Source organism: Drosophila takahashii, chromosome 2L (genome assembly GCF_030179915.1).
Source record: "Drosophila takahashii strain IR98-3 E-12201 chromosome 2L, DtakHiC1v2, whole genome shotgun sequence".
NCBI lineage: Eukaryota > Metazoa > Arthropoda > Insecta > Diptera > Drosophilidae > Drosophila > Drosophila takahashii.
In genome coordinates, this window is record NC_091678.1 from 21,599,066 (window position 1) to 21,623,600 (window position 24,535).

Genomic DNA, 24,535 nt, shown 5'->3' on the forward strand with positions numbered 1-24,535 from the left:
TCCCGACCAGAAGTGCAAAACGGACCGCAAAACTTTGTCCACTTCTCCAGCTGGAAATTTATGCTAAGTTCTAGATTCTTATACAATGGAATACAGTACAGATTTTATATATGCGATTGAACCGACAGAGAGAGAAAGCGTTAAAGTTGGCACTGGACATGTGATTAATATTGCGGTCCTTATTTCTCATAAATTCGACAATACCAGTACAAAATTGCAGCCAGCAATTTATATAATTCCCCATCGTTGTGCAACATGTTACTGGCCAAAATTAATATGCGGCCGTCTGCTTGTGCAACTTGCTTTCTGGCCTTAACCCTTTAAGAAGCTTATACAAATTGCGACGATGACAGCGTCTGCCAAACTGGAGAAGACAGAAATAACATATTCCAGACCAGACGAAGGTTGCCTAATTTAATGCATAAAAACGAACACGCAAGCAACAGACGTGGCTAAGAAAGATTATAAAGGAAGTGAAAACTACTTAATAGTTTTAATAACTTTTGTAATACACCAAAAAATGTGGTTCTTTTATTTTTAAAGCAACAGATTTATATTTACTTTATGTACTTTGTTACTAAAATCTGCAATAATTTACGAAAAACCATTTTGAAATTGAAGTGTCAAAAATAAATATTTGAAAAAATAAAATATATATTTTAAAACTGATTAATTGAATACTAAAATATCAGTAATATTTCTTCCTCGACTAAGTGAACCAAAATTCGAGCCATCCCTATGAACACCCCTAGAACATTATGTTAACCCGAGCAGACGCCCCACGGGGAAGCCGCCTTCAAACCACCTAGAGAACGAGGGAAACAGCAGGATACGCAGCCAAGCGGAGTATAAATTAACATAATTTTCATATACACGCGCCAAAAGTTGCAACCACACCTAAACCTAGGCGAAGGATCCAGGATCCACGCCCCGTTAAATTATGGAAAGAAGTGATGTGCAAAAAAAAATAAAGAAAGGGAAACCTTAAGAGACATATGAATTTCATAAGTAAAGTGAAAAAATATCAAAGAAATTGTGTGTGTTTGGGGAGGACGAGACAATGACAGCGTCCCACCCAAATGACAGTTATTAATATATACGCAAAAAACTGTCTCAAAGTTGTTGCTGCCTACTTCTTTTTTTAAGGATAAATGCTGGAAGGCCGCCAAGTGTCGCCAGCGATTTGCGAGACATTTATCAAACCGCAGAGAAATTATGCAGACAGCCTGAAATTTCGCTTATCCAAATCAAAAAACAGCACCGAAATCAGCACCCGGGCCAAAGGTAGATAAAGTCAACTGAAACGCTATATATATTTAGAGGCTAGACGTCGCCGGTGCTCATAAAAAGTGTCTGCGAGTGGGTTTTAATTGTTTTTCCTTTTGGCTGACATTTCCACAGGATGTTAAGGCATGGCGAACCTGTCTTGAGCCACAAAATAAATTGATCTGTGGTTTTGGCCTCATAATTTATGGGCTTTCCTTAGGGGAAAAGAGGGTAAAGTGGTGAATGCGAAATTTGACAAATGGCTGGAAATCAGAGAATGGCAGCCTTCGCCCCCCAAAAAAAAGGAAAGCTCCTCTTGTAAATGCTAACGAAACTGACATTAATTTTATGTTACTGGCAAGCGAAATCAATTAATTATTCTTGTTGTCAATTGTGTTGTGAAGGAATACCTATATACATATATATTATTGATTTCTATTGGTGTTGACATGTCCTTAGGGGAGCGCCAAGCTATTTTGGTTACTTGTTATTGGGCCACTTTAACTTGTTGGGTATTTAAAAGGGAATGTGGTACTCAAATAATAAGAGAAACTTTAAAATAAGGAAAAGGAAAATATTTATTTAAAGTTTAAACTTTTCTTTCAGTTTTTAGCTTAGCCGTAAATGATGACTGATTTGTATTAATATATTTTTTTTTCTGTATGATTATATTTTTCTCCCACCTTACGCTTGATTGCCCACACAATTAACGCGGTCAAATTTTATGTGTCATTTTTTCTGTTTTGTGTTCGACTTTTTCTTCTTGCCCGTAGAGTTCAATATGCGCGTCACAGTTTAATTGCATAATTAATATGCAAAACTAATTTGTATGCTAAATATGTTATTATTTATATTTGCAATTTCTTTTTTTTTACTTATTTGCGCATAAGGGCGGTTCTTTTACAAACCGAACACCTTTTATTGGCTCACATTTTTGATTTGCCTGAAACTTTTTTTACACGTACTATTCGGAAAATAAGTAAACACGTGTATCAGGATTTGACCGAAAAAAAATTATTTTTTTAGTTAGAATTTTTTTAAGTGTGCAAAAAATTGTCAAATTTGAAAAAGTACCCTCTCATTGAAAATTTGTATCTCCGGTTATATGAATCCAATTGACTTCAATTCTTTTGCATTAATTCCTCTAAAACCTCTCCTTCCAAAAAAAAATTTCTTAAAAAAAAAAAATTTTTAATTTCTTAAAAATAAAAACAAATTAAGATTTACAAAAATTTTTTAACCATTGCCCCACAAAAACAAAATTTTGTTTTTATTTTAATACTGGCGCCATATTGTTAGTTACAATCGGTTTTTGTAAAAAGTTGGAGCCACTTTTAGTTTTTAAAATATCAAATTTGTTTTAGCAAGGCCTCGGCTTTTTTCTATGAAAAAACGTCGCAGCACGTAGATTAACTCTCTCACTCTTATCGGATCCTTATGGAATTCATGTTTTCTCATTGCTTACTAGTCCTTTAACAATTGTTAATGATTAAAAGTTAAGTTTTAAGACTTTTGACAATTTCTGAATGACAAAAAGTAAAAAGTCATTTTTTAATCAATTAAAAACTTACAATTATTTATTAAACCGTCTATTTAAAAAACAATAATTTTAAAATTTTTGTATTTATTATTTTTCTGTATTATGTAATTTATTAAACATTTTTTAATATTTTTTTTTTAATTTTTTAAAAAAATGTATATAATAAAAATAAAACGATTTAAAATTTTATAAATTTTTTTAAGAAATTAAAAAAAAATATTTAAAAATGTTTAATAAACTACATAATACAGAAAAATAATAAATACAAAAATTTTAAAATGATTGTTTTTTAAATAGACGGTTAAATAAATAATTGTAAGTTTTTAATTGATTAAAAAATGACTTTTTACTTTTTGTCATTCAGAAATTGTCAAAAGTCTTAAAACTTAACTTTTAATCATTAACAATTGTTAAAGGACTAGTAAGCAATGAGAAAACATGAATTCCATAAGGATCCGATAAGAGTGAGAGAGTTAATCTACATGCTGCGACGTTTTTTCATAGAAAAAAGCCGAGGCCTTGCTAAAACAAATTCGATATTTTAAAAACAAAAAGTGGCTCCAACTTTTTACAAAAACTGATTGTAACTAACAACATGGCGCAAGTATTAAAATAAAAAAAAAATTTTTATTTTGTGGGGGCAATGGTTAAAAAATTTTTTTAAATCTTAATTTGTTTTTATTTTTAAGAAATTAAAAATTTTTTTTTTTTAGAAATTTTATTTTGAAAGGAGAGGTTTTAGAGGAATTAATGCAAAAGACATGAAGTCAATAGGATTCATATAACCGGAGATACAGATTTTCAATGAGAGGGTACTTTTTCAAATTTGACAATTTTTGGCACATTAAAAAAAATTCTAACTAAAAAAATAATTTTTTTTCGGTCAAATCCTAATACACGTGTTTACTTATTTTCCGAATAGTACGTGTAAAAAAAGTTTCAGGCAAATCAAAAATGTGAAATTTTTTTTTTGGCCAAATCTGTTCGGTTTGTAAAAGAACGGCCCATAAGCAAATAACAGAAATTGCTTGGCCATGAGTAACAGCTTAACGGTTATGTTTTAACGGTTGGCTGGCCCATATGTGTCTTTGAACCCTCGTTGAGCTTAAAGTTTTTAAAGTTTATGTGCAAAAAGCGTTTCTTCTTTCTGTTTACTTTTCGCGTTGATCTGCTGAACGGATGTGGCGATAAAGTATGAGTCAGTCCCCTTCGGCTGACCCAAAATTCTCGAAAGAGAATTATTTTTTTTTTGCAAAGTGTTTGTCAACGTTTTTGGCACGTTTGAAATGCTTTGCTAATTAAAGCATAAAATATTATGCTGACAATGGCAGAGTACTGAACTTTCCAGCTAAAATAAAACTTTGTTTAAACTTTGACAAGATCAACTTTTTGCCTTGCCTTATGTTTGCCTTTCGTCTTAATTTAATTGCCCTGTGTGCATTTGTTGCCCAGTTGAAGAGACTTTGAAAACAGTTTGGCAACTAAGCGCTTTTCACAAAATACAGAGAATCAACAACACCAGCTGAATGCAACATTTGTCGGCGTCCGTGACTCAGTTTTCATTCACATGCAAATGTGTGAGAGATAAGTGGGAAACATGTTTTCCCAGACCAACAAAACTCCGGCCCCAAGGCTGAGAGTTGTCCAATGCAGCGGCAATGCAGTGTTAGAAGACGTGGCTTGTCTTGATCCAAGGTTAGCCACTTCAGCTCCCATACTTTTATACCGACTTGCCGCTTTAACTAACGATTAACTCGCCTTTAATTTTTCACATACCTACATACACTTTTTTCAGCCCGGCGAAACTCATTTATTAAATACTTTTTTATCTGTCGCTTACCATATAAATTTTAAATGACAGACGCACAAAAAAATGGCACCTTCTGGTAATTAAAGTTTATTAATAATATTTTCATATTAACTCTGCAAATATTGTAATAAAAAATAATATATATTTAATGCAGGCCTACTTTATTATTAATATGCATTGACAGACTGGCTGGGCCTGCGGTAGGAATTATATGCCACTTACATTTATAATTCATAAGCTGTGTTGACATAATCCAACCAAATAGAGGTCTCACACACATCTTCAACAGAGCATGTAAAATTTTCCGAGAACGGAAATAGGATATATAAATAAATAAATGTTAAATATTGGATCCTTTATTTATAATATAAATATGTAGAAAAAGGTTTTTTTTATTAATCTAATTTACAAAAAATGCACTAACAAGCTTAGTCCAAAAATTCTAAAGTCCCTTTGGGGAAACCTTCAAGTTATTTTACTTGGATAATTTATCAAAGGAATATTCAAGGAGGTGGAACCATTCGTTGGAACGGTAATTAAAATGTTATCTTCGTGCCGTTCGCATTTTCTCCAGAGGGGGTCACTCATTCGCCAGAAAACTGAGGTGACGACAAATGTGTGGGATGCCCAGGGGCCAACAGGGGTTAAAGTGTGATACCTTGAGCCGGGGTTAAGTTTTGCCTCGCTGCGCCCATTTAACCTTTGGGTTTGTGTGTGTGTGGCCACGGGCAAACATAATTGAAGTCATAAATAACGAATTATGTTGGGAAAGTTGAGCCGGGGATACCAACAGCAGCAAAAGCATCAACAGAATAAGGCAAGGTTTGTTTAGTTAACTTTTTCTCCTACAGCTTCAGTTTCACACTTTTTGCATAATTATGACATGACCGGGAAACGTCTACAGAGGTGGGAGTTTAAGTTGTCCGAGTTGCTGGCTAATTATGCAAACCCAGCGCAAGCCAAAAGATTTATTATGATGGAATAACTTTTTAATGCAACAGGGAAGGGGAGCGGATAGGCGCACAGGATTTTCCAGGTAGCTCTCTAATTAAAAGCTTCGCCGTTTTAATAAATTTTATGATTTTGTTTGACATGCCTCAAGGCCGTTTTCCCACTGCGTATATATGCTTTTCCTGTTTTAGTCGAGCGGCTGAGTGATAAATACGAGGGGAATAAAGTTTATTTTTTAACACCGCCTGCGAGGCAAAGTGTTTTTAATTAATGACGTTGATGCTTCCTCCGTTTGCAGCCCATTGAATTCCAATAAAAGTGCATTAAATTGCAATTATGCTGCTGCTTTTGCTGACAACACTGCTGAGTAGTATCGAACATCGAGCATTCAACAGCCTGATAAATGGCTGTGAATGTTTCGTCAGCCGGCATACGGGCGTATGCTTGTTGTTTACTCTTACAAAACCTTTTCTGTTTACCATTTTTTTTTTAATTAAAGCAAAGTCAACTTGCAGTTGTCTGAGGGAGAGGCAACCACAAAGTGCAAAAGTGCATTAAAAATGCATTTTAATATTGGCTGCATGTGTTTTCCATGCGGTTTTATGCCAACTTGGATTGCATTTTCGACTCCAAGTAAAAGGCCATTCTTTAAAATTTATTAAAAAAAGCAGAGAACCATCTATCAATATTGATTGTTTTCTTTATCCGATTGCTTGGAATAATTTTTATTTAACTATCATTTCAGTGTGCAACACACATTTTGGTACAACTTTTTTGTAATTTCCTGAATTACTTAATTTTTTGTAAGATTTAAAAATCTGCCTTCTTCACTCCTAGCATTTACCAATTACATTTATTTTCCAGCTTCTCCCCATTAAATATTCATCTCGTCTTCGCCAACATTTAGAAGATAATTAATTGCAGGACATTTGTTGATGTTCGCTCTGCCAAAAACTTGTTGTCATGTCTTTCAGCCCGGTTCTGTTTCCGTTTCCGTTTCCGATTCCCAGAACTTACTGGAGACTTCCTTTGCCACCGCGCTGATGGGAAAATGAAAAGTGGCTGGCAGTTGGGAAGTAAACCGAGTTGCATATCTCAACTGGATATAAGGGATTGTCGGGAATGAATACCTGAGAGAACCCGCAGATTCCCGAGCCCGAAATCGCTGCGCAGTCCTGCTCATTTACTTTGATTTCGAGCGGAAAACGTTTGTCGCCAAATTTCATTTCAGCTCGCTTCAATTCGATTCGATTGACATTAATTAATGATTGTTTCGAGTCGCCTTCGCTTACAGCTAGAGCATTGATTTACGTTGTCATCGATTCCCCTGGTCGCCTTATTATTATGCTGGCACAGCGACAATTCTCCGACCGCCGACCAGCAGAATGAGTCGGGATCTCCATCCCGTCGCCATTGACGACGAGAATTGCTAGGACGGGTGTTAATGATGATGAGCTATCCCAGTCCCTGTCGATAGGGCACTCAAAGAAAAATAGACAGATTCAGAAACGACTTTATGAAAATATGTAATACATTGTGTCATTTTCATATTTTAAAATATTTTAAATATGTAATTAAAATATATTTCTCGTAACTAGAAGATATTATTATCGATTAATTTTTCAAATTGTTTTTTTTTCGAGTGCATAAATCTAGTCTTGCTGCCCTCCAGCCCCCATCCTTGCAAATCTCAATTGTGGTACGGCTTCGTGCCAAGTTTCGGTAATTATTGCCCAAACCAGTTTGGTCTTTGCATCCCGACTGGGGAGCAATATTTAATTATGGTTTCGGACCGGAGTTGAGGTCGAGGCTATGGAAACGTTTCCGATTCCGATTCGGGCTTTTGTGGCTTTTCCTTTCGGTTGTGAGTGGGTGTCTGCCAGTTTATCAATCAAATGGCAATTTGGTGATTAGCATTTAACCGTAGCTACTTCCATTAGCCAAAACACCAGACAATTGAAAAGTCAGCACTGGCAATTCGACTAAAAGCCTGCGAACTATTAATCTACTAATAGCCAGGGACCTTCGGTGGCATTAAAAATGGAAAGCAGGTCAGGCGAGATTTTTATACAGAGTTTATCGCTTCGATTAGCTAATCAGATAGGATCGGAAACAAACAATGTGCTAGTATATTGTTTGCATATTTCATGACCTTTAACAACAATCAACCAGGAGTGGAAAATCCCCGAAAGGGAAATCTGCTCAGCCATGTGGGGAAGGGGAAAAGCTTTCAGCTATCACCGAGCAAATCCTTGTGGATTTTCCAGGACTTTTCTGACTTGCATTTCTATGCAGGGCATGACACTCTTCGAAAGGGAAATGGAGCCGTAATAAATGTCAGTTTTTTCCAGGGAATACCCCAACTTTATTGCGTTTGAGGTGAGGGTAAATCTTCGCGGATAGTGTGGTACTCTATTTAGGAACTAATGTTAGAACTTTACCAGTGCTTTTTTAGAGGTAACCCTATATAAACGAATATAAATGGATCAATTAAATTATAAATTTACTTGTTAAATTAAGAAATCATCAGATATATTGTTGTATCTTCTCATCTTCCCTTTTTCATTAAGATATTACCACTTCACACTGCGTTCAATTTTCCCTGCATTTTCCCCCGACTTTCTCCCTCATCGGATGCGTGCTCTAGAAAATTTGCATAATTTTATATTAAAGAGCACACAAAAAAAAAATGAAGTTTTCATTTAGCAATTGCAGCGCATGGCATTTGATTTTTAAATGAAGACAGCCAGCTGCGCACACAAGTGTTCAGGGGTGTGTCCATTCAATTTTAAGGGGGTTCACGGATAGGGGATTTAAAAGGGCCAGTGGTCGGGGGTAGTTCACCCTAATTATGTCAGAGTGTGTAAAGTCAGGCGGCAGATATTCGAGCGCTCCGAATTATGTCATCAGGGAAAAGCGGAAAACGAACAAAACAAAAAAAAAGGAGCAGAAATCCATTCTGCCGGTCTTTTGTGATTAGCTTGGTCATTTGGAAATTGAGACGTCAAGAGGGCCTCGGGGCTTCTTGCCCGGATTAGATCGGGGGTTTTCGGCTACTTACGGGTTGGATTTAACAGCCACAACAATGGCAGGGAAAAGTTTTTCTCTTCTCCGTTACCTGAGGCGAAATAGCTGGAAAAGTGTCAGCTGTTGTGGCGGGCGAAAGAAAAAAAAATAAAAAAAAAGGAAAAATGCAAACAGGTGCTGTCTGCATCCAACTTTGAAACAATCTGCCTTCCTCTCCTACTCACCAGTGTTAAAATTGCATTTTAGCTAATGTTTGTCTGAGCCTGCACTTTGTGCTCAGTTTCAGTTTCAATTACATTTCCACAATGACAGTTAATGACTTTAAATGGTTTGGCAGTAGCGCAGTGCAAAATTTGAACATTTGCGCGGCCTCTTTTGGCAATTGTTGAAAATTTCGAAATTTGATTAAACGCGTGGGCTGCAAAGTGGGCGGCATTAAAATAAGCCCACAATAGAGGATAAATTAAGTGAAGTGTTAATGAGATTAGTTTCTTGTACAGTTGGTTTGCGACTTAATTTTCGAGTCCATTGTTCGTAAGTTGATTATATACATTATGCAATAAATTGTTTTAATGCATGACTGAGCGGATAAATCGCATAGTTCTAATTAATTGAACTCTAGGAGTTGTGTGTCCACTAATAAAGAACTAGTAACTTATTTATTACTAGATACTAAATTAAAAAAGATGAAAAGGGTATTTTTTATTTGTTATATTCGACTCCATATCATCACATAAATAAATACAAAATTATTCTTTATTATATCCTGTCGCTTTAAGTTAAAAATATACATTTATGCTCTAGCCAGTTGAATAATAAAATTTAATGAAATTTGGCAAAAAAAGTAAAGATTGTTTCACTTTTTGCCACTCCATGGGCAGCGATAAACCCTCGAATGACCTTTAAGTGACCTCATAAGCCCAGACCCACCCCGCCAATTGAGCTGTCAATTATCGCCTCGAACAACCCAATTTCGATTCATTGAACAGTGAATGCAAAAAAATAACAACAATAACAGTCAAGCTGAGTTTGCTAATCCCACCTAACGAGAGGATCGGAGGGTAGAAAATCCCACTTGGAAACTAGTCGAAAAAGAGGATTATACATCGATTTTGCTACCTGAATTTGTAAGACTGACCGAAAAAAACCAACGCATACCCAATTCGAGATCATTGTCTGGGGTTTTTCGGCAGATCTCGAACTCTTGTGAATGAAATGCGTAGAGCACCACAATGGAACATATGTAACTGCCAGTTTGGAAAGCATTGTGCAATACGTATGATAAATGTCCGTCCTGCGAGTGCGAGGAATAATTCCGGCTAATGGCCATTGTTATATGCAAGCTACTGTTCGTACGTTCATTTGTCTATTTGAAATGCGGATTTAGAATGTGCCATGAGTCCCTCCTTCCGCTTCCTGTTTCATATAAATTCCTCACTCTCCCTCTCGTCCTTGATTTATTATTAAATCCGTACATGGTTATTAGTTTTTCTTTTCTTTCTTGCAGAGGTAATAATTTTCCAAATTCTATATACGAATTTTTGCCTGCACCCCTGCGGTCCTTTTTGGAATAGGAAATAAAAAGGAACCCCCGGTTCTCAACGCCATTTCGGCGCTAAATTTGATTTATATACATTTGATTGTATATATTTGTTGCTGCCTCCTGGCTACCCTTAACATCCTTCCTATCCCTCCTGATGTTGCCCCTTTCGGGTGTTTGTGCGCTAATGAATTCAAATGTGTGCGTAATTGAGTTATTAAAATTTCAGTGAACAGGCCATAAGACCCGTTGGGTTGGCAGTTGGAAAAAAAATGTACATGTATGCGTTCAAGGAATTTCAATTTGGAAATACTTTAGAGGCGTTCAACTGAGGATGTTCGCTAGATTTACAATAGCAAAAAATGCTATATTTTAATTTATGACTGAATCCACTGCAATTTATCTTTTTGGGATGGTTTCGGTACTGAAACGGAAAAAAGATGTAGTGATGCAAAAAGAGGGGAAAGGTAGAAAATGTATTAATCAGTACAGATAGATACAGGATAGATTTTCCAAGGTAATCTTTGTCATTTTTAACATAGTTTAATAATCAAAAAAAAAATCGGAGGCTGAAAATCTCACAAAATACTGGTCCCTCAACTATTCAATTTTAGCTACTGGTCAGTATTTTCCATAAATTATAGTTTTCCGTTTTGCAATATATGAAGCAACATTTTATTGAAATCAATTTATGTAGAATGGCAATTTGGTAGCTTTCAAATCGAAAGCTCACAATCATTCACCTTTTTACCTCCCGCTGACCCATTGAATAATTCGCAGCCAATAATTCCCCTTAAATACGGTCGCTTAAATTATATATCAGTCGATGAGCTTCACGGCAAAAAAAATGAGCCCAGGCTGAACAAAAACCAAACCGAACTAGCCGAAAGTGAAAAATGTTTCGTTAGCTCCACAAATATGTGAAAATGACTTTTCATTTTTTCCCGCCCACATTTCCGCATTTGTAGTGCACTCAAAAAAAAATTTTAGAAAATCGCCTATGGATTTGCTTTACTGGCGATTTTTTTCTATATTTCTGGAATATTTCTTGAATTTAATGAATTTTGATTAATTGGAAGAAAATTTTCTTTACCAGTAGAAAATTTTTTTATTTTAAAGAAAAAAATCGCCAGTGAAGCAAATCCATAGGCGATTTTCTAAAATTCAGGGCGATTCATTTTCTGAGTGTGTATTTGGGGTAAAATTGTTCGAGTTTTTCTTTTATGACTCCTGTTGTTGTGCATCAATTGGCGCCACAAATTTTGTACTGGTTTTTCCCCCTGGTTTTTTGCCTATTTTTTTGGAAATTTTTTATGGGCCATTTAAAGAGCGCCAGGGGAATTCCCCAGGTTTCGAGATCCAGTCGGATTATTCACTGTGCGAACGTGGGCAGGCAAACAAATATTAACCTCTTTTTATGCACACATGCACATGTATTATTTAGTCCCATTCCACGGGATCTGCAAATATTATATTTGGGAATTGAGCGGGGTTAAATCTATATAATAATTTGGCGTGCTCTTGATTTTCACGGCACTTCTAATTCTCAAGTGCAGAATAAAAAGGGGTTGCCTCCGGCGTAAAGTAAAACCCATAATTTGGCTTAATAGTTTTTGCAATTACCCGAAAGGGTTCCGGAAAATAACCCTCTCCGGGCTTGCCGGAAGTGCCGTTGGAGAGGCGTAGAAGTGGAGTGGATAAACAGGATGAGGAAGTGAAGGAAGTGGCAGAGGAAACAGCCTGTTTATGCGTGAAATTCGCCAGGCGTCAGGACATTTGTCAAACAGAGTCCACAAAGGGGGGTAACTACTTGGAAGGGCAGGCATCCGTCGAGCCCCTGTCAATTATGAATTTATTATGGTCCGCGATTGCTTCTGTCTGTGTTGTCTGGGTAATTACCGTCGGGAGTGCAATTTTTTTATTTCACAGCATAGAAAAGTCAGCCAGCAGCTGGCAAAATAAAATGATTGAAAGGTTCAGGAAATGGGATTATAAGAATGCAAACAAATCTGTTTTGGCAAGTAATTTAGGGAAAATATGTATTACATTACATTACATACATTATAACAAAGAGTAAGAATTTTAATTCAGCTGATCATTTTATACCTTTATCGATTGCATCATCAAAAAAATTACACTTGTTATCGCAAGTTCCTCTTTTCTAGGCCTTAGTTGAGTGTCTTATCCCGGTTGAACAACTTCACTTCGGTCCCATATTTTTTATTTTACAACTACCTTTTAGTCTCAGAGTTTTTATCCACAGAAGCCTTTACCCAGTCGCTTCAGCCACACTTTCATTTTGCAGAAAAACCAAAAAATGGTACTCATATTTAGTAAACGTTTATCTTGTTCATTGATTTTCCTTTCCACAAGGAACACTCTTGAAACTGGGGTTTTTCCCCACACTTTTCTCTGGTTTATTGTGAACTGTTTGAAGAGCCTCTTCAATGGCTCTTCTCCCCTCTTTTCTTTACCCCTTCCACACTTCAATTTATGTAGATTTAAAGTGGCAAATTGTATTTGCATTTTAACTTTTTTGTATGAAGGAGCAAAGACCACAAGAGGCCCTTTGACGTAGATGTGTGTGCGTTGAAGTCGCGTCGGCTTCAGAGGGTTAGGATGGGGGGCCATGGCACTTGCTGATTGCCTATTAATTGAACTAATTCGTTATGGTCTGCCCTTCCCCGATATTTATAGTTTGGGCCCTTTGAAGGGACTTTTTATTGTTCAAAATGCAATTTCGTACTCACGAAACTTCTTTGAAGTTTTACCACCATCAGAGCTCAGCGCTGGAGTATAATATTACCTGAAAGTAAATAAAAAATAATAAATTAGTTTCATAATTTCCATTAACAAAAAAGTGAATTAGAATTGGATAAGAAAAATACAAGCTAGCTCGCAAAAAAGTGGCTAGACTTCGACAAAAGATGTGAGGATATTTATTCGGAAAACCCACAAAGCCGCATATGTGCGCAAACACACCGATGGGTCATACATCTCGGCTTATTACACTAATTACTGTGGGGCCAAAACATTTTTGCCCATCACCTCCTACCAACAAAAACTTTTGCGGCTTAAGGGAGATATAGAGATACAGCTACTCCTCTTTTTTCGGGTTTGTTTTGGGTTAATGGCTTTCAGGGGAATCGCGTGCAGTAATACAATTTCATAGAGTTACTGAAACAGAAACAGAAAGGGAGATCTCCTGGCTGTAGCATAAATAGAGAAGTAAATAGTGCAAAAAATATTCTATGCTTTTAATTTTATTTTATTGCAAAACAAACTAAATAAAATAAAGGGAATGTGCGACAGTTCTGGCGGCTTTTTGTTGTGCCAGTATAAATGCAAAGCTAACGCCATTGCGGAATTTTTATTGCCCTTCCGTCGCCATAGCGAGTACACCTTATACACACAGAGCTTTAAAGTGCCATCATGAAATATTTCATATGCAGAAAAATAAAAAAAGGGCCAGAGAAAGGTATCAGCAACAAAAGGAAGAGCTGGAAAATGGGGAATGCCAACAATGCCACAAACCGTGGCCCGAATGGAGCCCCACAGTCAACTACTCATGTCTGCTTTTCCTGCCGGCGCGCCGGCGTTTTCGGGTTGATTTTCATTACAAATTACGTTTATTTGCAATTGAAGCCAAAAACTGGGCAAACGAAGACCGCAAATATTTTCACAAAATATGAGAGCATTTTCCACGTATTTATTTTACACATTTTGCACTACCAAATTAATGAAGTCACCGTTAGATAAAATATTTGCGCCTGGCCACAGGATTTTTACTAAATTTCTATCTCTCTCTCAAATATTTAAACTCACACATATGAGAACTCCGAATTGTTGCGGGTAAAACATTGAAATCTATTCGGATAGTTTGATTGCCAACTAAAGCGAATAGAATTTTAAATAGCTATTGAACGGCAGTTGACAGGATGCCCAGCGGGGGGTTAAGCGAGTGGAAAAGGGGTTAAAGCGTGAGGTGGTATTTAGTGCCCCGGGGTTCTTTTGTTTTTGATTGAAGTGTTGAGCACGAACAATTGATTGACAAATTTTAACAGGCTCCCAACCGCATAAAGTGATTTACGGGAATTCGTTTCGCAGAGGAATTTGCTAAATTTATAATTGATTTTAGTTACGCCTCTAAAATATTTGTGTAACTAATTTGACATAATTAATATGTGTTACACATGTTTTTTTTGGTGTTATTTTAGGAAGAAGTGGTTAATTTTTTGTGATGTCATAAAAAATGTTGGCTTTTATTTGCCACGACCAATAGTACGAATATTTTTAATACCGCCACAGAAAACATTTTGCCATTTTAAGCGGTCATTATATGGTAATCCTTCGTACCAGGCCAACATCGATATCTGAGCCATTCATTAGCCTCAGCTTACGCTAAGCTTATGTGTTTCTAACCTACATCATCGGTGTTTTGAGCCACCCCGTCTAAACCACCATTTTAAAAATCCACAAAGTAAAGCTTGAGTTTTTTTTGGTTCTGGTTTACCTTTTTTGCGGAAAATGGTGCTGTGCAACCAATAAATTTCCATTTTGTGTTTGTGTGTCGGGGCGCGTCGAATAAATCAAAAATGGTCGCCGCCCCGCCGTGTGAGAGAAATGTGTGACCTATGACCTCTATGCAAATGGAACGCAAAAATATGCCAAGCATTTACCCGAAACATGCTGTACCATGAACAATTTTAGAGATATGTATTTTATATCCCCCTTTTTGAGGACGACCATCTCAACCCATATGCTGGAAAAATTAAATTTTCACTGCTGAACGTTTTTTCCTCCATTTCCCTTTTTTTTATTTGATAAGGTGCGGACATGGCAAGTTTCTAACCCCGGGGTTGATGTTCACCTCAAGCTGATGTTTACTGTGCTGCCATTTCTGCCCTCCTCACGATGTCGCTATGGGTTTATTAAATTTCGCCAGCTCTAATGAAATTTTCGCTTACCAAATTGCGCTTACTTCTACCGCTGAGGGCCACAGAAACCTGTGATGGCCATTGTGTTTCCTGCGGCTTTTCGGGGTGAACAATCTGCCGCTGTCTACCCCACTTCCTCATCAAAATCATCCACATCATCATCGCAGAAAGTAAACATCATCGGGCTAAAAGATCCCGATAGCTTAGCTTGCTATTGGCTGCAATTCGCAAAAAGTTTGTCAACATTTGTGATGGGTGATTTCCACCCCCAAACAATGTTTCTAAGCCCAATGTTGCAGGGACATTAATGTTGCAGCAACTTCGGTGCAGTCGATTCAATCGGGGGAAGGAGTTTGATAAACAAAAAATTTGGCCTTAATCAAAGTCTGAAAGTTTGTATTTAATTTAAGTTCTGATAAACACTTTTTTTTTTTAATTTTTTAGCGTTTTTATGAAATATTAAATGAACATTAAAAAAACTAAAAGAAAATATAGAGAAAATTCGTCAAAGTTCAGCTCTAGAGGCACATAAATCTCTTTTTCTTTGGACAAGACAACTTTTGTAATTATTCAAGTAAAATGAGTGCCCAGAACCCATACGAAAACAGGTGGTGAAAGGGTCCTTAAGTGGTGGCTGAATTTTCAGGGGATTCTCCTAAAGAGAGTTAGGTCAGAGAGGTGCTGCCACAGGTGTTGCGAAACTTTTCTAGTTGGCCTCTTGCTTAATTTAATTAGAGACGCAAAACTTTAAAATGTCTGTCACCCCGAAATTGCCCGCACATGTGTGTGTGTGTATTTTGCACATGCAGATTTCACCTTTACCCCATCCCTTTCCACGGCTCCGGTTTTTGTCACTCAACTAAAATTAGTTTACATTTTGTTGCTGTCTTAGCATTTTCATGAGGAAATATTTTTACAAGTTTCTTCATCTAAGTGAATTAAGGTGGCAACAACTTGGGCTAAATTGTCTTTCAAAAAGACTTAAGGCACCGCCTAAGCTGTGTTTCCGTATTTATTTATTACGAAACTTGACAGAAAATTAGTTAAAATTACAAAGGAGATTTGGAAATATACACAAAAGCCTTTTGTGCTTTATTTATGTTGCTAAAAGTATGGGTTTTAAAATTGTTTATATTCAAGGTAAAAACGAATACGTAGCTTAAATATTTATTCCATTTTGAAATGCTTTTACAACCAAACCAATGTTAATAGATTTATGCAAATATAGTTTACTGCTAATAGTAGTCCACAAAAGTCTCCAAGTAATTAACAATCATTCAAGAAAATGGCTTCTCTCCTTATTGAGTTATCTAATGGATAATCAAAATGTCAACAAACACGCACCGACAGTTATTAAAATTTAATTTCCAATTGTCTGCGTTTAATGGAAACTCATTTGTAAGAACAACACGTGCATATCTTTCTTAACACAGAACCCGAACAAACTCATTTTCCTTGAGGCCATCATATGCCCCCGACCACACTTAAAGTTTTGGCAATTTATGCTTTGATTTAATTAAATCGCAAATTTAAATTCACATGGTACATTTGGCGAATGTTGATTACATTTTTGGGGCCTCTCTATAAGTCATAAAGGGTTGTAGTTGTGTGTATGCAAATTTTATGGCCAACATGTGTGACGAAAGTTTTGTGTGTAGGCATTTTGCATTTGAATTAGGCCCATAAACCAGTAAACTAATTTCATTTACTTTTGCCCACAATTTGCTTTATAATTGTCATTTTCTGTTATTGTCAGAAAACTTTGTGGTGATATTTGTCAAAATTTGTTTCGACTATTTTGTGGAATGCAAATACATGCAGACAAAAGGATTTTGCGTTAAATAATTTAAAGGATTTTTCAGGAACTCTCCTGCGACGTGGCCCCAAAAAGTGGCAAGTGCCTTGTCCTAATTTCCATTTTTATTGAATAAAGGGAAAATAAGCCTAATCAGATTTAGAGTTGCGGTTAAAATGTATCGAATATATTTATTGGTTTTATCGTGTTGCAACAAAAGTTTACTAAGACCGCCAGTGACTTTAATATAATTTTATTTATTTGATATGCCAGCGATTAAAATGCAAATAAAATTTGCACTCAATTGAATTGTAAATTTGTTAAATCAAAAACCAATTATGAAAAGCTTTTCCATACCGACAGGCCGCAAACAAAAAATGTGAGTGGACAAAGAAAAGAATTACACTCGCCTTCGCTTAATACTGCCATGTAATTTTCACAAGCAGCACACATTTTCGTTTTTCATTTATTTTTCGGTGCTCAATGGCGAATGCATTTAATAAAATATTTTCCATGCTGTCCAAGGCCTTGTAGTCCTCATGTCATTCAGAGCTTTTCCCCCGGTAGTGGAAAGCCCTTTTCCCGCCTCCTTTTGTTGTGCGAAAATTTATTGATATGAGTGCGTTGTGTGTGTGCAATTCATTTTGGTAGTGAAAATGTTAAGCGTCGTTGAATGCAATTGAAATGAGGAGTCAGAGGGCCCGGAATCCCCAGTGAAAAGCGCATTTTCTACTCGTTTGCATTACGAGTGGGTCCTTGCATGTGTAAGACCGAAGTTAACATTATTTTTACCCAGTAATTCTTAAATAACAAGGCCGTCGAATGACTTTAAGCCGCTTTTCAAGTTGCCTGTGCGTGCGCGCGTACCAAATATAAAAAAGGGGGCGAAAAAAAAGAGTTGAATCGCATCGAGTAGGAATTTGCATATTTGCAAAGGAGCATTGAACTCGTGTCAGGGGCGTAGGATTGGTGGGTGGTTGGTTCGCTTTTTTAGTTTCTGTAGTTTCAGTAGTTTCACCATGTAATCGTCATCGCTGTCGTTTTGGGTGGAGCGAGCACGTCTCAAATGACGCCTCCACCCGTTTTGTTTGCCCAACTGATGGACAAGTGTCATGAACATCGAGAATGAGGGATTGGCCATCGTCATCGCTCCACCGTCCTACACATGAATTACTTTTTCTACATTTTCCTTTTAGGTGCGTCGTCGTGGCTCTAAATTTGATTAATTCAAGAGGCATTCGTCTGGATCGTTTGAGCTTGTAACGTGAGACTTTAGAAATTTTTTAAAGACGGTAAGCAATTTCTGCGATAACTTTTTAATATAGAAAATAGAGATCTAACAATTTATTTTACTATTATAAAATGTAAAGTTGTTTTATTAGTATCTAATAATATTTATCATGTGAAATCAATGAGACTACCCATCCCATTATTAAATTATGTTGTAAGCTACAATGTATTTTAAAGCATTGCCTTTTTCTTGTGCACGTAATGCGAAGCTTTCCAAACTTTTTAAACGCCAGAGGCGGCAAATTTGAGCGCTTAAAGGGGGGAATTTGGTGAAAAATTCTCCCGGCTAATGAAAACCTCAAGCTGTGCGCTCGGACCGTAGGAAATCAGACATTGGCGCAACGGGAGATGAATTGATTTTAAATCAATATTGACAGATGACACTGGCAACAGCAAAAGCAGCAGCAGCAGCATTTGAGGCAGAAAATGGTTAGCAAAACTCGGCGGTCGAGAGGGTGGCTGGGGAAAATTGGGAGGGAAAGGCCTGAGGGGAGGGTGTGCATAAGTGTGTGCAATGTTGCAACATGTTATATCGCTGCTGTTCAAGTGGAAGCAGCGTCAGGAAAAATTCAGATGCTGGCTCAGCTGGAGACCGGCGATTAGATAGAGGCGGGTATCCTCGAGATAAACTGTCAACACGACTATTTAGCAGAGCCATCTATCTGAACATAATACATATATGAAAATAAATCTGAGATGGGGAAAAGGTAAAGTAATGATGTGAGAAATACACACTAATGGCGATATATGTACATAATCTGAGGCCAGAAGGTAATTGCTTGTGTGCGGCTTGAAATCTAAGCAGCTTTTCCGATAATTTGCAATTGGTTAAACTATTTGAACTATAATTCTTTCTTAAGATATATAAAATATGATTTTACATAATTTGCTGTGTTGATTGCACTCTCAGATAAATTAAAGAAAAGCCCAAATTAGCAGATCGTTTCATTTAATTTACAATAAAATGTAAAAAGATCTTTGAATTCGTATAATAATTGCAAATTAGAGATAACAACCTTTCGTCAATAATTTCATTAGGACATTCAATCCAAATGCCCAGCGGTAGTCCAAACTCCCTTTCCATCGCCATCGAACCATTCCAAATATTCCAATGTCACCACCCAAAGGTTTACTAACCGCAATTTCCACTCATTTTCTGACAACAATCGGCTGCTAAACCACAAAACCCGCATGACAACGTAACCCATAACCATAAACCTTGTGCCTGGCTACCTTCAAAGGACACACATAGAAATAGAAGTCAAATGCAATGGGACTCTCCAAAGGAACTGTCACCAACAATTGCAAGTTAATAAATGTCAGGGGTGACAGTTTCTCGAATGTCTTAATTGAATGACTCTACCACAATTATCTAGATCTGGCAGCAACTAACTCCCTGTTATTATCCCACCCTGTCAACAGTATTTTGTTTTTTGATGGGGCCGTAGATAGGGGCTGATTAGCAGCTGGTGTAGTTAACTCTGTTATATGGGTTCTTCAGCTCAATTAAATGAAACTATGTCAAGGTTCACAGACGGAAAGAAAAGAAAATAAGTGTGAAAATTGCATAATGTTGCGGGAAAATCATGGTAGCTTTCCACACTTAAACTTTGCCAAAAACTGTTGCATAATTTCAATTGCCACCTGCCGTGCTTCAGACTTAAAACAGTCGTCTCTTTTTCCCCAGACTGTTTTGCTTTTCTTTTGCCGTGAGAGAGTAACTCAGCAATTTGGAAAATTGTATCTGCCAGATAAGATGAAGATGAAGGCAAGAGTAAAGAGACTTTTGCTATTTGCACTTTTTCTTTCTCTTACTATCTGGTTTTTCGTTTTGCTGTGGTCTCTTTTGGGAAACGCCTCCTTCCTGGCCAGACTTTTGTAATGAAGCGTTGAAGTTGCTGTTGACTGTGGTGTTGCTGGATCTGCTGCTGTTGTTGCAAGTTGCTGCCGTAGTTGTTGCTAGTTGCTTCCGTGTGGCTTGACTTGACTGCAGATTGCCCCTTGGGTTCGCTGTCAGTACGGAATGCCATCGCATAATCACAATAGACTAACGCCCCGCAGGCAATCTCTTTAAGTCTCGGCAAAAAAGTGACTTTTGTCATAGCCAAATAGGTTTCCCCCTCCTCACCTCACCCCACTCAAACGCAAAACAATCATGCTGAAAACTTTGCTTTTCTCACATTACACAAACAGTTTCGGAAAATATATATTGAGTCAGCCGCTTGAAGAGACTGCGTTTCATTTTCAGCCGCGAGTTCATATATTTCATGTTTCGCGTTTTTTCTTTCATCCCTTTTATTAATCAATATATGTTTTTTTTCATACGGTTTTCCCCATTCATGTTGCAAAATGTTGTAAAGTTGTTGCATCGTTGAATGCTTTCAATTTAATTAAGTTTTTTCAACAAGTTCAGGCCCGTTTTACATTTTATTTCATTTTGTACTTTTTTCAAGATGCACTCTGGCCGTGATGGTTAATGGGCTTGGCGGTGTTCAAAATGGGAATTAAGTTACTTGGAACTTTATCAAATTTGTAGAAATTAAATTGTCATGTAAGCGAACCCGTTTGCTTCCCTTTAACGTCATAAAATTTATGATAGTTTTGATCTCGCTTTTGCGAAATATTTTGAATTCCATTCGAAATATTTGTTTCATCCAAAATCAAGGTTCTTCAGTCTCCTTATAACCTTTTGTGATGTAAAAGCATAAAATTGTGCTTATCTTCGGGTAGAAATTACACTTTATGCATGGACTATTTGATTACACGGTCTTGTGGTCTGAGGCTCTATATAAAGCACATTTTCGGTTTGCCTTTTGCTTTCTTGAGGGAACCCAGCTTCAAGATGTGGATCTTGACATATAAACAGCTCTTTCTAGTTATCCTTCTCGGTTCTTTGGTGCCCAGCAAGTCCTTCTTCCTTAGGAGAAAAGTTCAAAGAATTCGGGATAATATTCGGAATCTAATTAATCCTCCTAGATATGAAAGACCAATAATTCAACCAATAATTCATGTGCAGCCGCCTGTGGTAATCCAACCACCCCAGCCTGTGCAAAAGCCTGATGTTCAGCCAACACCAAATCCAGAGACAAATTTAGTTCTGCAACTGGAGTTGCAGAAACATTTGCAATCCCTTTTAAAATCTGCTTCACAGTCCGAGACAAATTCAAAATTACAGCAACAGCAGCAGCAACAAATACAGTTGCAGCTAGAACTCCTTCGACAGTTGCAGAAGAACCAGTTGGAAGAGCAATCTGCCTCCAATACGAAGTCACAATCGGATTCACACAATCAGCAGCTCCTGTTGCAGTTGCGAATACTTCGACAGTTCGCACAGAAACAGTTGACAGAGCAATCCACCTCCCAGGCACAATCGGAGTCACAGGCTAAGTTACAAAACCTACTGCTGTTGCAGTTGCAAATTATTCGACAGTTGCTACAGAAGAATTTAGAAAATCAAAAACAGCAGCAGATTGAAAGACTCAAAGGCCTTAGCCAGCCGCAGCCAGGTTCACCAAATCTACAGATATATCCCTTGCCCCTGGTTCCTCCTTCTAACGTACTGGTCTTGCCTCAACCTCTGCCTGATATTAACGCTCTGAAGATTTTACGTCAGGATCCAATTGTGAAAGTGGAAAATGCTGATGCGACACAGCTTCATCGAGAGTTAGAGGAACGGATATCTCTTCACCGTAAGCTGGAGATCGAAAAGCGGTTGATTTTCAGAAAAGAACTCAAGATACAGCAACAAATATTGCAACAACTGGAGGAGAAACAAAGGCAAGAAGAAGAACAGATAGCTAGGCAAAAAATTCTGATCAAGCAACAGCAAGAGAATAAATTGTGGCAGGAGCAACTCAGGAGGCAGCAAGAGGAACGGGATGAAATTCAAAGGAAAATTCGCCAACAACATTTGCAAGTAGAAGAGCTGATTTTAAAAGGTAAAAAGTTAAAGGAAGAGCAAGTATTACAAGAAAAGCGAGAATTGGCTGAACGCCAGTTGAAGGAAGCTCGAAGGATTCACGAACTGGAGCAGCAAAAGCTGACGGAACAGCAACAACAGCAGCTTTTGAATGATCTCAAACAATTGCAGAAGCAGCATGAACAGCAGATTCAGAAAGAAAAATTACAACTTAGTGGGTCAAGCTCAAAAATTCAAGAAACTGGTAGTTCGAGCTCACAGACCAGTTCACATAAAAGTTCTGCATCTGAAAGTTCTTCTAGTTCGCACAAGAAAATACAAACTTCCGAATCCCAAAGTCATTTATCATCACAGAATCTGAATCTGAATCAGAATCACATAAAGTTGGACAATATTGGTCAAAGCTCTGGCTTGCAAGAACATTCAAAGCAATCGGAGTCGAAGTCATCGTCCCAATCTTCGTCTCACTCATCGTCTTCGTCGCATTCATCGTCCAAGTCCGAATCGCAAGTGCTCAATCATGGCGATCACTTGCATTCATCTAGCCATGACCTAGTGGCCTGAGGTTAGAAAAGTACTTTGAAATACCCAGAAAATTGGCTTTAAAATAAAAGAACGGCCTCACAATTGGTATCATATATTTAATTTGATATGTTTTTTAATGTTTTTTGCCTCTAATATGGTTTCTTTTCATAATAATTAAAACAAATGGGACAAAATTTCCCATCATTGTAGCTTTCACTTATACAAATATTTATCCTAACGGAAACAGTCAAAGTCTTTTCGGTGGGCGCCATTTGTTGTGGGTTATTTTCATCAATACGATCTGTCTAACTTTTTGGAAAATGAGTATAATTTTTTTATTTTGGCAGTTCCACTATTAACCAAAATTATTTAAATATAAATTTGTATTCCTAACCCATAGTTGTAATTGTAATTAGACAAAGGTACAAACTTAAATTACAACGTTGTCTTTCCGATAATTTAATTGACTTATATTAAAGTCTTAGCCCCTCTCTAATGGTACACAACCCTTAAAGATTAGTTTACAATTTCATCCCCTCAACGAAGGGCAGCTGGCGAGACTTGTTAACTCGCAAATGCCCGTCAAATGTTGATTTAGCCACGGTTTTCTCACTCAAGCGTAGATAATGCTGCGAATAAGCATATATAGGTAATTTAACAAGCAATGAGAGATGGCCATATCCAGCTGAAAGGGGAGATAAACGTATCATCCTGTCCGGAGTGCAGGGAGAAATTAACATATGTCTAAGCTGGGACACGCGGTTCCGGATAGCTGCAAAAACTGGTTTCCCACATTCGCTGCTCTTCACTCTTGTGAAATGTTTGTGCAAAGTATTTAGTGCAGCAATTGAGATGGAAATAAAAAATAACAAAAGGAAAACACAAGACAGCTTGTGCCTTAATTTTACGCCAGAGTGGGCAGAAGTAAATTTCCCTACCCGAACTCGGGAGTTTGGAGTTCGAATCGTTCTGGGTCCAGGGCCAATTAAAATTGGGTGCAGAAAGTAATGCGTATTTGATACTGTCTCTTTTAAGCAGTTTTGTATTTCGGGGATTGCGAGTCAATTAAAATTGGTTGACAGTTTTCCCAGTTGCCGGCGGGGTAAATCTCCAGAGCTTTGTGAAAAAAGGGTTCTCTAAATTAAACTTTTCTCTTTAACTCTTTTTTCTCCTTAGTTTTTTTTTCTTTTTTTTATTTTGTTATTTGGCAAATAAATAAAATGTTGCGAAAGTTTTGCTATTTGAGTTGTGTTGTCATGGGAGATGCTGGGCAGAGGGGCAGGGGAACGGGGTACTGACCGTGGCAAAAGTTTTTCCGGCATTAAGCCGGGCATAATTAAGATTTTCGTACTATAAGCCCCCGGGCAGATTATAGCCAAGTTTTTCCTGGGCCAGAACTTGCTATTGGCTTTGTTTGCCCCGTTGATTGATGGTAAATAAGTCGGGGCAACCCCAATCCTTTTTGGGAAGTAATTTTGGAATTCAATTGGAGGAGCAGCTTTAAAGATTACATTGTTGCTAAGTAGAATGGAATCAAACTGGCGACTAATCGAATTTACGAGTCGCCCGTCTCTGACTTTTATTAGCCTGTTGAGAATTTTTCTTTTCTTTTTCACGATTTCCCTTTTGTTTTGCCTTTTTTAGCTTCGTTTTTACGGCCAATTTCATTTCAATAAAAGTCGCATTAATTTCATTTATTTGCTGTAATTTTTTTCCCATCGCCCTCGCAATTTTTATACCCTCTGCTTCGTGCTACCCTTTTTTGCACCTGTCTCACCTGATCCAGCTGTCTATCAAATGGCCCGCCCACTTTGCCGCTCCTTATCACTCTGCCGCCTCGTCCATTTCAATTAACTCTCAAGGATTATTTTATTATGTCAATCAATTTCCGTAACTAAAAAGTCACCGGTTCCCTCGGCCAGAGTTCATTCTCGT

General features: G+C 37.3%; 2 protein-coding genes across 6 annotated transcripts in view; one reads left to right on the plus strand and one right to left on the minus strand.

The window, feature by feature from the left end:
• The window catches only part of Fas3 (fasciclin 3), an 81,728-nt gene that overhangs the window by 18,546 nt on the left and 38,647 nt on the right, over window positions 1-24,535 (minus strand). The window lies entirely within an intron of this gene.
• The window catches only part of LOC138912018 (uncharacterized), an 84,733-nt gene continuing 78,339 nt past the window's right edge, over window positions 18,142-24,535 (plus strand). Inside the window, exon 1 of the mRNA XM_070211744.1 lies at window positions 18,142-18,158. The gene's annotated coding sequence lies outside the window, so the exon portion shown is untranslated. The remainder of the gene's footprint in view (window positions 18,159-24,535) is intronic.